Genomic DNA, 12340 nt, shown 5'->3' with positions numbered 1-12340 from the left:
AATACAGAGCTTCAATTGCTCTCTCAAGGACAAAAAGCACCATTTGCAAGGTTGGGAGTTTCCCTGTCTTTAGAAGGAGCCAAAAGGAACCCACTGGAATTCTTTCTAAGAGCTGAAGTAGAGGGGATCCTGTACTGGGTGTGAAGGTGGGATGGATGTCCTTGAAGGCCCCTTTCATGTGAAGACATTCTCCACTTAGCTACTGCCCTTGAAATGCCCTCAGCCAGGATGGTGTCTAACTCAGCTGCCAGCTATGAACTCCTCTCACTCCCAGTCAATGGAACCTTACTGGTAAAGCAGGTATCAGAGAGCTTCTCTCTAAGAAAGTAAAGGTATTCCCTGAGTTCTGCCCAAGTCCTCGGCCATCTACAACCCGGGTTCAAAAGTCCAGAGACTGCATTTGTTTCAGATGACATTTTGATGAATTTAGATCCAAACTCACTCAGCGTATTGATCCTAGAGAAAACCACCCCACTCATACTTCATCCATGGGCCACGAACCGGGTCGATATGAAACACTGCCAAGACAAACGTGGCTGAAAGAGGATCTGTAACATTCTTTCCCCCACCCCCCTTCCTTCTACACCATCAGAGTCCTCACCAACAGGTGGAGAAATGCACCCCCCACCACCACCAGCTGTGGAAAATAAGAATAGGTCCTTGGGGCCCTTCTTAGCTCACTCCTTTAAGCTTCTCTGAGCCCTGTGATTTTCTAATCTGAAAAGTAGGGAAATAACAATTCCCTTCCCATGCTAGTTAGTGTAGAACAATGGTGGTGGTGGTGGTAGTGGTGGTGTGTGTACATTCCTAACCACATATTCAGGGAATACTTCTCTGGTCTTTTCTGGTCCTTTCTTTTGCATTCCAATACAGAGACTTCCAGCAGGGTTCAGAATCTCTTGCTTCCTCCTTAACTAATGAAAAGGGGTGCTAGACGCTGCCAGCATGCCTCACCAAAACAAAACAGCAAAGAACATTGAGGACAGAATTCAAACAAATAAACCCACACACCACACTCACCAGCCTGCAATACCCAGCCCCAGTCCATAGCAGCCCAAGGCATCCTAAGGGACACCATACACACTGTTCACCTGAGATGGCAGCTGTAGTAAGAGTATTGTGCAGATGAGACCCTGAGATCCATGCACACTAAACAACACGTCCACATTCACGTGAACCTTCCCATCACTAAGGGATCTGTTGGAGAGAGTTGCTAAATAAATGCTATTGAAAATGAGAGCCCACAAAGGCAAAAAGAAAAAAAAAACTCATTGTGTTATCTTCCACAGTATCTATAGCAACTGGAAATGACACAGTTCTCAATGTTTGATGAATGAATGAATGAATGAATGAATGAATGAATGAAAAGACTCAGAGATAAAAACCTGAATTCCCAGAAGGATGACCATAAAAGGCCTACAACTGACTTGAGGCAGGTTTCTATGGACTTTTGGGGTATGAGAGACACAGGGTCTTCAAATTCACCCCCACCTCTCATTCCAGAGGCAAGAACAAAAGACAAGAAACCATAGCCACTTCATAGCATCACAGTGGGGGGGGGGAGAGAAAGAAAGAGGGGAGGGGAGGAGAAAGATAGAGATGGAGAGGAAAACTGCATCTATTACTGAATACTTTCAGATTTTTTTCCTTTTCATCCCTTAAACAATTCAATATAACTATGATTTACATAGCATTTACACTTATTAGATATGATAAATAATCTAGAGATGATTTAAAGTGTTTAAGAAGATGACTTAAGTAATGTGCAAATAGTCTGCTGCTTTGCATGTAAGGGATGGATCGTGGCTGGAGCTTGGTATGGAGGAGGGGATCCTGGGATCCATCTCCCAATGATACCAAAGGACAACTGGGAGGGAGGAGAGGTTCCAGAGAAGAATGGAAGATACAGGCCAAGAGGAAGTTTCTAGAAGGGTTTTGAAGAGAGTGGGATGAGGTATTTCAAGCATCAAATGGTACAAGCATCCCTACTAAAGGAACATAGGACCAGAGGCAGAGAACTCAAGATCCAGGACCCACGCTCCCAATATCTCACACATGCAGCCCTCGAGAGCAGAGAGAAGGTAGCTGTAGGAGGCCATTCTCAATCCTTCAGTCTGCACAGCATGGCTTTGCTCTGAGTGATTCTGGACAGTCACCCTCTGTGGCACATTGGACACTAAGTGACTTCTGAGGTTCCTTCGTGGTTCAAACATTCTATGACATTTCAGACTAATACCCAAGATCAAATATGTACACAAGACCGGAGGTAGAACACAACACACAAAGGCACATGGGTGAAACCAATGCAAATATTGTCTGATCCTACAGGGCTGGCTGGGTGTTGGCAAGTCTTGTACTCTCCTGCAGGGCCATCCCATGGCTTCCACATCTGGAGGTTCCAGGTTCCCCCACACTCGGGATCCAGACACTGGGGGAAATGGTTCAAGTCCTTCCGAGGAACCCTTCCAGTGGCCCTCCATTTCCCTGGGTTCCTTTACTATTAAGTCACAACCATCCATCAATAAAGGGTCTTGAGACCCAGCAAAAATACTAAAGTTAAAGGGACTGCAGAGATATTTTTGGAAGAGGTTCTCAATTTGGAGGCTGCTGTGACATGAATGCTTATGACTCCCCAAATGTATGTATTTAAGCCTTCACTTTGTAAGACAATAGCACTAAAAGGCACAGCTCTCTCTCTCTCTCTCTCTCTCTTTCTCTCTCTCTCTCTCACACACACACACACACACACACACACACACACACACACACACACTAACAGAGAGAGAGAGAGAGAGAGAGAGAGAGAGAGAGAGAGAGAGAGAGAGAGAGAGAGAGAGAGAGAGAGAGAGAGAGAGAGAGAGAGAGAGAGAGAGAGGGAATTCGGGGTCTAGAATTGGCACTGTCCCTGGGCTCTGTCCCTGAGTTTTTCTGCTCAAGGCTAATGCTCTACCACTTGGCCTACAGCTCCACTGGTGGCTGTTTGGTGGTTAATGAAAGATAAGAGTCTCACAGACTTTTCCTGCATGAGTTGGCTTTGACATGGATCCTTAGATCCCTGGATAGCCTCTTGGATAGCTAGGATAACAGACCTGAGCCAATGGCAGAGGCCAACAGAGGCACCGCTTTTGAGGGATGATTTGTCCATGCAAGTATAACCTTCATGGGCACGATGACGATCTTGTAAGAGAAGACCAAGGGAGCTCCTGTGCCCTTTCTACCATATGAGGACACAGGGAAACATGCTGTTCACTAGCCAGACAGCTGGCCTTCACCAGACACCAAAGCAGCCTTGATTCTACATTTCTCAGCTTTTCAAAACTGTGAGAAATGCTGGTCTTGTTTAGAAACCCCTCGGTCTATGGGATTATGTCACTCAGAGCAAATGAACTCAAGACTGGTGGTGGGGTGGGAGGCAGCGCCTCTTTGGATCTCACTGCAGAAACACATACACATTCGGTTTGCATGCGAATTCATCGGTGTCAGACTCCCTATTGCATCACCCTTCCCACTTCCCTCCTACTCAGGACCTTCCCACAGGGCCCAGGCCTTCAGTCCCTCTGGTTTTTGCCAATGAAGAAACTGAAGCTCAAGAGAATGAACTAACAGGTCACCTGGCTTATCAGAGCAGCATCTTATGCAAACCCCCAAGAAGCTGCAAATCTTCTCTAAGTAGACTGAGCTTGGAGGTGCCATCAGTATGTCTGACTCAAGAACTCTTCCTCCGTACGGGCTGTGGCTCACCTCTTGGCCCTGTCACAGGGAAGGCAGAGGGGCATGGGGGAAGGCAGGCAGAACTGCCAGTGATCAGCCTCTGAAAATTAGCCATAATTGAGCTTCTCTTTCAATGAGCTAAATGTGGCAGTGCACACCTATAATAAGACGGGAAGCATAGTTAGGAGGAGAAGAAAAGGGAGAGGAGGAGGTAGAGGAAGAGAGGAGGAGAAGGAGGAGGAGGTGGAGGAGGAGGAAGAGGAGGAGGTGGAGTAAGAGGAGGAGGAGGAGGAGAAGAGAAGGAGGAGGGGGAGGAGGAGAAAGAAGAAAAGGAGAAGAAGAAGAAAAAGAGAGCGAAAGAGAAAAAGAAAGATAGAAAGAGAAAGAGGAGAAAGAGAAAGAGGGAGAGAAAGAGAAGAGCCAAGAAGTGGTGGGAAGGGATGCGTGACTGTGCATGGACATTTCAAGGGCTAAGTATGAATGGTCCAAGCATCCTGTGCTGGCCATCTATTGGCTTTAGGAGCTGGGAGAGGACCAGGCTTATAAAACCAGGAAAGCCCAAGATTTCATGGTCCCCATTTAAAATGACCCTCTTTCTCTTAGAATGGTCTTCCTTACAGAGTCCTGTGGACAAAGAACTTTCTCCTGACAAACAAGACATGTGAATCTCTGCTGAAATCCACCCTCTTGGCATTGTTCTGACCATTTCTGTGGACTAACCAGGGCCTGAGACAGGGTCTCTGATGGTTTTACCTGGTCAGGAAGCAGCAGAAGCACAGCCATACTGTAACCTCTGCGGGCGTGACTATTCCTGAGCAGACTAAGGAATGGCTGAGTGAAGCCTCTTCTCAACCGAGACCCCTCATTCCTGAAAAACAGCTCATGAATGTCATAACTAGATGGATGGAGGAAGAAGGAAAGAAGGCAAGAGGGGATGGATAGAAGGCATTTTCTCCCTCAGGGAGTTGAGTCTAAGCCATCAGCAATTCCATTCTCCCACTGTAATACATAAACACAGGCACGGATGCCCACTCTTACACATATATGCATGAACATACATGGGCATGCACATGCAAACATATGCACACACACTCTTGCACATCCTTCCAGCTCCCTTACTCCTGAGCTTTTTGGTGTGCCTGCTAGATGTGTTGGCTCCAAATGGGGTCATGCCTCTGGCGCCCAGCTATTGATGTGCAAGATTTGTGCAGCGCCCTGGCACGCCTGTTAGCAATCAACCTCCCGCTGGGACAGCCCCGTGGTGAGTAAACTTTCATGTTCTTATTAAGTGATGGCTGGCAGTTCCGAATCACTCCCCTGAATCTGTTTGAAGCTGATTCCTTAATCAAAGCTTACCAGGATCCCCTCACAGACACTCCCCACACACACACCACTGACAGGTTCTCATTAAAGAGAAGAAAGGAACTTTAGTTTTTATGGCTGCCAGCTTAGATCTGGGACCTGAGGGAGTTGGAAAGCACTTGTGGTTTGTGTTTTTATTTTTTTTTATTTTTTTACCACAATGTCAGTTCTGCCATTAGCAGCTGGGTAACTTTGGGCAAGTACAGGACCTCATGATTCTCTGAAAAAGTTTCCAGGTGTCATGAGAGTTGAAGGAGAATGTGTGTTTGCTGTTTCTTCAACCACAAAGCTGTATAGGTGTTTCATTACCAATGATTCTCAGCTCAACCTGCTTTCCTATTCTCTGGCCTGCATTCTAGTCTCTCCAGATGAGGCCCATTCACAGGGCCGCCAAGAAACTTTAGAATTAGTAGACTTCCATAAGTTATCTGTGACTCTGTGTGTGTGTGTGTGTTGTGTGTGTGTGGTGTGTGTGTGTGTGTGTAGCTAGTAGAATCAATGGCAGGATCCAAGCCATATCTGGCAGGCAGACATAGCTTTTCTGTGGCCTTTACCCTAACACTGTCCTGGAGACAGAATTCCTACCCCTTCCTACCTTCTACTCCTCCTTGAAGAGTCTGCATTTGAGCTTTCTTGTTTTAATTTTTATTCTCTTTAAGTAGTTGCATGAAGGGGTTTCAATTCATCCTATCCATTCTGATATGCATCTTGACCAATGCAACCCCTTCCACCATTCTCCACATCTCTCTCAACCCCAACCCATCCGCTCAAGTTACCTGCTTCCATTTCACATATGTACATTGAATATCCTCATAACTTCATTTGCCCACCTATCTTCTCTCCGTTTGTCTGCTTCCTCACTTTCAAGAGCAATAGAAACATCAACGGGGCCTCCATGGTAGCTATGTGGATAGCTGATAAATAATTGCTAAATAAATAATAAATAAGTGAAAATAAACAAAGAAAGCCTTCATGAGCTCGAATTGCTGCCGTGCTGAGAGGTAACTGGCAGATTCAATTTAATTATAAGATACAGAGTTGTAATGGAGTGTGCAGGGCCCAGGGAGGTTCTCAGTAATAGAAGACCAGCGGAGTCCCTGCCTCTTCCGTGGGGTCCTCTCCTAACCCCGCAGCTTACTGTACGCCATTCTCCCACTGGGTGGGCTGGGCCCGGCAGCGGGGGGTGCAGGCAACTGCCTGAGCTTTTTCGAGGCTGGCTTCAGCTCCCAATGTGGCACAGGTTCAGAAGTCCTAGAGGATGATCACAGCTCAAAAACCAGGAGACGATGCAAGAGGCACAAGGCAAGGCAGCAGATACTCACCTAGTCAAGGTGAACAGTTGGAAAGATAAGGGCCAGAGACGAACGCTAGGATGCCAATTAGCATCCATGTGCTCTCCTGGGGAGACATAAATGAGCCGCCACACACCTGACCCTAGAAAGTGGCAGGGATCCTTCCCAGGCCCCCTGAAAGTTCTTTGGGGGCAACTTTTCCTGCTTTCTGCCCTCGCCATACCCATACCTCTCCCTACACCTTGTCACCACAGAAGCAGGATGTAGGACAGAAGCTGGGTATCCATCCCTGCCTCACTCCCCGAAAGTTCTTAGGGGAGTCTCTCAATCAGTCCTCTGCCTCTATGATTTTATGGGGGCCGTAAATGAGTGTTAAGGCTGGTAGATAAGCACATGACTCAACTGTAGCCCCATCCCCAATGCCAAATCCATTCTGAGCAGACCTTGTCCATGCTGCCTCAGCCTCACCTCTACTTTCTGCCTCTCCCTAGGAGATAATTCTCCCCTCCCCACCACTGTACTTTTCAGCGCCCCTGAATACCAGGCTGTGTTAGCTGTGACTGTCAGCCAGCACACTCTGCTAGTCCTTCTTCCCTTCCCAGGAGTCTTGGCTGGTTTCCTGGGTGGTGTGCACACATCCAAACTACAACTAGGGCTGAAGCACTCATTCCTTATGTATGACAAAGCTATTTCCATAGAATTCTTCTGCCAACCTATTGAGAGAGAGAGAGAGAGAGAGAGAGAGAGAGAGAGAGAGAGAGTAGAGAGAGAGAGAGAGAGAGAGAGAGAGATATTACACTAGTAATTCAAAGAATATAGTTTATAATTCATTTTACTGGCCCCAATTCTCACTGGTTGGATGGCCCTGAGAATATTATTTAGCCTTTTTGATGTTCACTTTCTCTCTCCTGTTCAAATATACCTAGGTATGAACAAAGATAATGCTTGCAAAATGTGTGGCCTGGAGTCTAATAAATCAAACCAGTTGGTACCTGGCAGGGTTAGTTGTAGTAGTTAATGAAGGTGTGATCCCAGGTGGGTGAGTGCATTACTGATGCTAAGGACCACAGAGAAAGAAAGAGAAAAGGAAATAAGGCGTGACTGTGTCCAGCTCCAAGAATACAGGCAGTGTCTCCATTCCAGTATGTAAAGGAGTACTGGGGAACTTTACCAGCTATGAGCCTTTTACTGCTGGACAAACACTACATAGAAGAAAACTCATCTTGAGTCCTCTGGTGGGCATGTTGGAATTTCAAGCAGTTTATCGGTGGATAGAAAGACCCCAGGCAGAATCTGAGGGAGGAGGCAAAGGGGAGAGAAAGAAAGGGATCTAACCCTACCGGGGAACAAAAAATAACAATAGACAAGGTCTCAGAGAGCCACCCAAGGGGCTGAGAGTAAGAATGGGCACAGAGTTACATCTCAGGAGAAGAGAGTGGCATGTGGGATGGTTCACCAAACACAAAGTCAGAAAAGGCCTTCCAAGCTTTATTGCATGCCAGCTGCAAGACTTTGGACAAACTTCTTCCTGCTAAGATGTCCGTTTCTGGAGGCTAGAAGTGTAGGTCAGTGGTAGCACTTATATAGAATGTAAAAAGCCATGGATTTGAGCCCCTAGAACTGAAAAATAAATGTCCATTTCTTTGTAAATAACATCAGGGATGGATACTTGTGTTTCTCATATTGTAAGAGCAAATCGAAATGAGGCGCATGGAAGGCTCATTGCTGCCTGGTGTTGGCTGTCCTTTTCCCCCTGACATATACAGACTTGAGCCAATGAAGCAGAGATTTAAGGGAACCAAAAAATGGATGACCACATGGGCATCCAGATTTCCTGCAGGCACACAGGATCCGTGGGCCAATGGTAACACAGGCAATTCGAGACTCCCACTGCTGGTGGTGAAGCGCTGTTAATATTGTTCCCTATCTTTGTCATGCACTGGCGAGGGCTCTGCCAGCCAGAAAAAAAAATGGCCTAGCTAAGACAGTTGTGGAGAGAGAGCTGGCAAAGGGCTACTTGATGCCATCCACTGAAGTAGCTGTAATAAAGTACAATACTGGTCAGCAGGTATCTGAGGGAGAATTGAAGTGTTGGGTGAGGACAGGTCATGGGACCTTTTTAGAATGATCATAAATGATCATCAAATCTTCCTAAAAGATAATAACTCAACATGAGCTTTCAGTATCGTTCATTACTTTAAAAACTTAATTTAGGACCACAGCTGTTTCAAGTTTCTCTTAGAAGAATTTAATTGGTATGTAATAGCATAGTTAATTAAATACAAATCAATAGTTTAAAGCAACTAATTGATACTTAATATAAACGGGGGAAACTCAGTTCTAATATAATTAACTCATATTAAATAAGCTATGAAATAGCAATTATGTCTTTACAACAATGTAAAGTTTATAGTTCTTTAATAAACTTAGATTAGCAAGCAGTGAGACTCAAAAATTATGAAACAGGTAATATCGGACTATTAAACATTTATTAGTTGTCCTAGAGGGCCAGAGCCAATCACTCATCAAGATTAAGAGACCTTTTCCCGTCCTCTCCATGGGTCTCTTTACTGTAGAAGTTGATCAGAAAACAGCCATCTCTGCTTGATTTATGGACATACTGGTTGGCTGTGATGTGAGTAATTATGCTGAAAATGGGACTAGGCAGAGCAGAGGCAGGAACCAGGAGTGTAGCAGAATCAAAGTGAAAACTTCTCGCACATAAAGACACAACATCCTGTAGTGGGTAACAAGAGGATAATGGCTGTCAAGAGACAGTTGCTGTGAGAAAGGCCACTAGGTAAGACACCCAAGAAAAGCATCATCAGGGTGACTCCCTCTCTCTCTCTCTCTCTCTCTCTCTCTCTCTCTCTCTCTCTCTCTCTCTCTCTCTCTCTCTCTCCATCTCTCCATCTCTCTCCATCTCTTTATCATTCCACAAGGCACAGCTCGCTTCCTCTCTGGGTTTCTGAGGCAGCCATCATTCCTCTTAGCATCACCTGTGACACTTTCTTTACTGAACTGCTACTTCGTTTTGTTTTGCTTTTGCTTTCATTTCCCTTCTCAAAAGTATAAGAGCTGTGTTAATTAAGTTACAATTCCAAACATTTCAAACTCTAAAACTTCACACTCAAGAAGTTTTGGATTTGGGAGCATTTCAGATGCTTATATAGCCATGGTAAGAGAGTAAGATGTTAAGTGAGTTAACTTCTATTCACATACTCTAAGGGCCCCCAAATCTGAAACATTCCTGATCCCAAGTGTTTAGCTAAGGGATACTCAAACCACACACTCCATGTATAACTGCATAAGTTATAAATCTCATTGTAATTGTAAGCTTGGAAGTATACCATTTGGGTGTATTCATGGTGGCCTATGAATGAGTGTTTGAGGTGGATTTTGTTCCAGTCAAATTTACTAACAAGTGCTGGTTGTATGTGGGGAGGAAAGGAAATGAATGCTTGTAGAGCCTACCCATACCAGCCACCTGTTATGCCACAACCAGACATGCACCAAGGCCAATACAGCTGGTTTAAAATACATGTATTAAAAAAATTAACCCCATGTATTGTCTGTAGAATGTCTCTCACAGCCTCCACTTTTACTCCATTCCCAGAACCCAGTCTACCTCAGTCTCTCCTGTTACAGTCTCCTGGCTAGGCTTTCCGGCTTCCTCCACTTTCCCAGTTCTGCTACCACCTGGGCGTTCGTCAGATGACCTTGCAGCCATCTCTAGACCCTCATTCCAATACTCAGTTTCTGCTTATGGAGCATCTTTCACAGCACTCTTCTGCCATGGGATTCATTCATTATCTTTTCATATTGACTGTGCAGAGAGGGTCTTAGTATCAATGAAGTACAAATAAGAAAACTAAAGCTCATAGAAGCCCTGGAGACCACCCACTGTTAAGGAAAGCAGTATGTCATGAGCTGCTTCCATTAGCTTGGAGTTCCGAAGCATCTTGGCCTCTTGGTGACTCCAACCAGGTCCAGCTGGCGTCTTCTCCATATGGTCTGAGGCACCATCTGGGGAAGTGGAGCTATTTTCAGCCCCTCTGCTGCTACACTGAGGAGACAAAGATGGTGAGGACCAGAGGAAACTCCCCCTCCTTCCAATTGCTTTGTGCTCTCCCACTGTCTTCAGAGAACACAACTGAGCGGAGAATGTGGAACAGATGCGAAACAATCTTTCTCTCATCTGGAGTGTGGTGGTTGTCTCCTGGCTATTCTCCATTCTTCAGGGTCATCTCTTCTATCATCTTTCCCTGCACTAAAGTGACTTTTCTTCAGAGCAAGGATGCTGTCCTTTTCCCTGCCTAGAAGAAGGTCCAGAGTTTCCAGACACTCATCTCCTAGCCTAGAATCTGGGTGTCTGCCTATGTTTCTATGTTTCTCATATCTTTCTCTGCTCCTGAAATCTCTGTGAGAGCCACATCCCCTGCCTCCCTGACCATACTCTATTTCTTATTTACTAGTTTTCTGGAGATAAGTTTGAATCTCAATAGGGTTGGTCGGGAAAAATAAAAAGCTTTGGTCTTCACAAGTGACAAGGTGAGAGAGTAAAGATGACAGCATCCAAAGAATAGCTGCTCTACCATGTACGGTTCCACCACCGTACCACCCAAACTGTGTGGCGAGCACCAAGGTGGGAGTAGGACAGGAAAGACCTCCTCCCAGCAGCGTCCCCATGAGTTCAATGGCCTTAGATTGGAGGAGAAGTAGGAGTGTCTGTCCATTCTCACCAGCTTTTAGTCATGGGTACTTGAGAGTTCACTGACTAGTAGATGGAGAAGGAGCAAAACCCATCCCTGGACAGTATGATGCTCTATTGGAAGAAGAAGCTCCAGGTATCCCAGGTTGCCCACGAGTGCTCTTGGAAATGTAAACCCAGCCAGCCCGTCCTCCCCACCTCTCCTCTCTCCCATGATCTTTTCACCCTACTCCCACTGTCCCATTCTAGGGGCCATGATGGCTACTCTGGCATTGGTTGGGCAGCCATGTGATGCTGATCCTCAGAGGCATTCTTTTGCTTTTCCAAATATGTTCCCAAGAATCATGGCCAAGAGAAATAGCTAGATGCCATGGGAAAGTCAGCCCTTCTCCCTTCCTGACTCTATGACTTTGCTAAAGCCACTTTAACCAAGTATCACAGGCTAGGTGGCTTTCATAGCAGACATGCATTTGCTACAAGTCCAAAATGTAAATGCCAGATCCAGAAAAAACTGGCCACGTCACAGTGTGATGAGGAAGGTTCTGTCCAGACATCACTCCCTTCTTGCCCTGTAGATAGCTAGGCAGCCATTCCAGTGATGATTCTTTCTGTTTATGGAGGGAGAGGGGTGGATTCTGAAGTTTCTCTTTGAACAAGAACCTCAGTCATGTTGCATTGGGGCATTTTTTTCTTTGCCAGTCCTGAGGTGTAAACTCAGGGCCTGGGCACTGTCCTTGGACAATTTTTGCTCAAGGCACACTCTCTGCCACTTGAGCCACAGCACCACTTCTGCCTTTTTCTGTGTATGTGGTACCGAGGAATCAAACCCAGGGCTTCGTGCATGCTAGGTGAACACTCTACCACTAGACCACACTCCCGGCCCACGTTGGGGCATTTTAACTCACACCGGAACTTGATCCTTTGTGCCTCCAAATTCAATCTCATTTTGAGGTGTTGGGATTACATTTAACCTTCCCTCGTGCAGACCACTGACCTCTGTCCTCTTCTAGTCTTTTGTCTTCTTTCTTCAGAGCATCCACAGCCCACGGATCCACCCACTTCCTTACCCAGAAATCAGCTCTGACTTCTAAGCTGGGTGCCGTCAACAAGATCACAACTTCAGCCTTGAATTGTCCTTTAACTACTTGGAGTCTTGGTTTCTGAATCCAAAATGGAGGAAATAATCTCTGCCTTGTGAGCATCTGATGAGATAGTAAGAATGACAGCATCTTAAAAATAAAAATAATAGTAATAATGATAGTAA

At 45.7% G+C, this 12340-nt stretch overlaps 1 protein-coding gene across 4 annotated transcripts in view; it reads left to right on the top strand.

The window, feature by feature from the left end:
* The window catches only part of Kirrel3 (kirre like nephrin family adhesion molecule 3), a 537752-nt gene that overhangs the window by 414368 nt on the left and 111044 nt on the right, over positions 1 to 12340 (top strand). The gene's annotated exons all lie outside the window — the stretch shown is intronic.

This window comes from Megascapheus bottae, chromosome 27, assembly GCF_031878675.1.
Source record: "Megascapheus bottae isolate mThoBot1 chromosome 27, mThoBot2.hap1, whole genome shotgun sequence".
NCBI classification, from domain to species: domain Eukaryota; kingdom Metazoa; phylum Chordata; class Mammalia; order Rodentia; family Geomyidae; genus Megascapheus; species Megascapheus bottae.
Note: the sequence above shows the minus strand (reverse complement) of the source record. Positions and strands in the feature narration are given on the sequence as shown.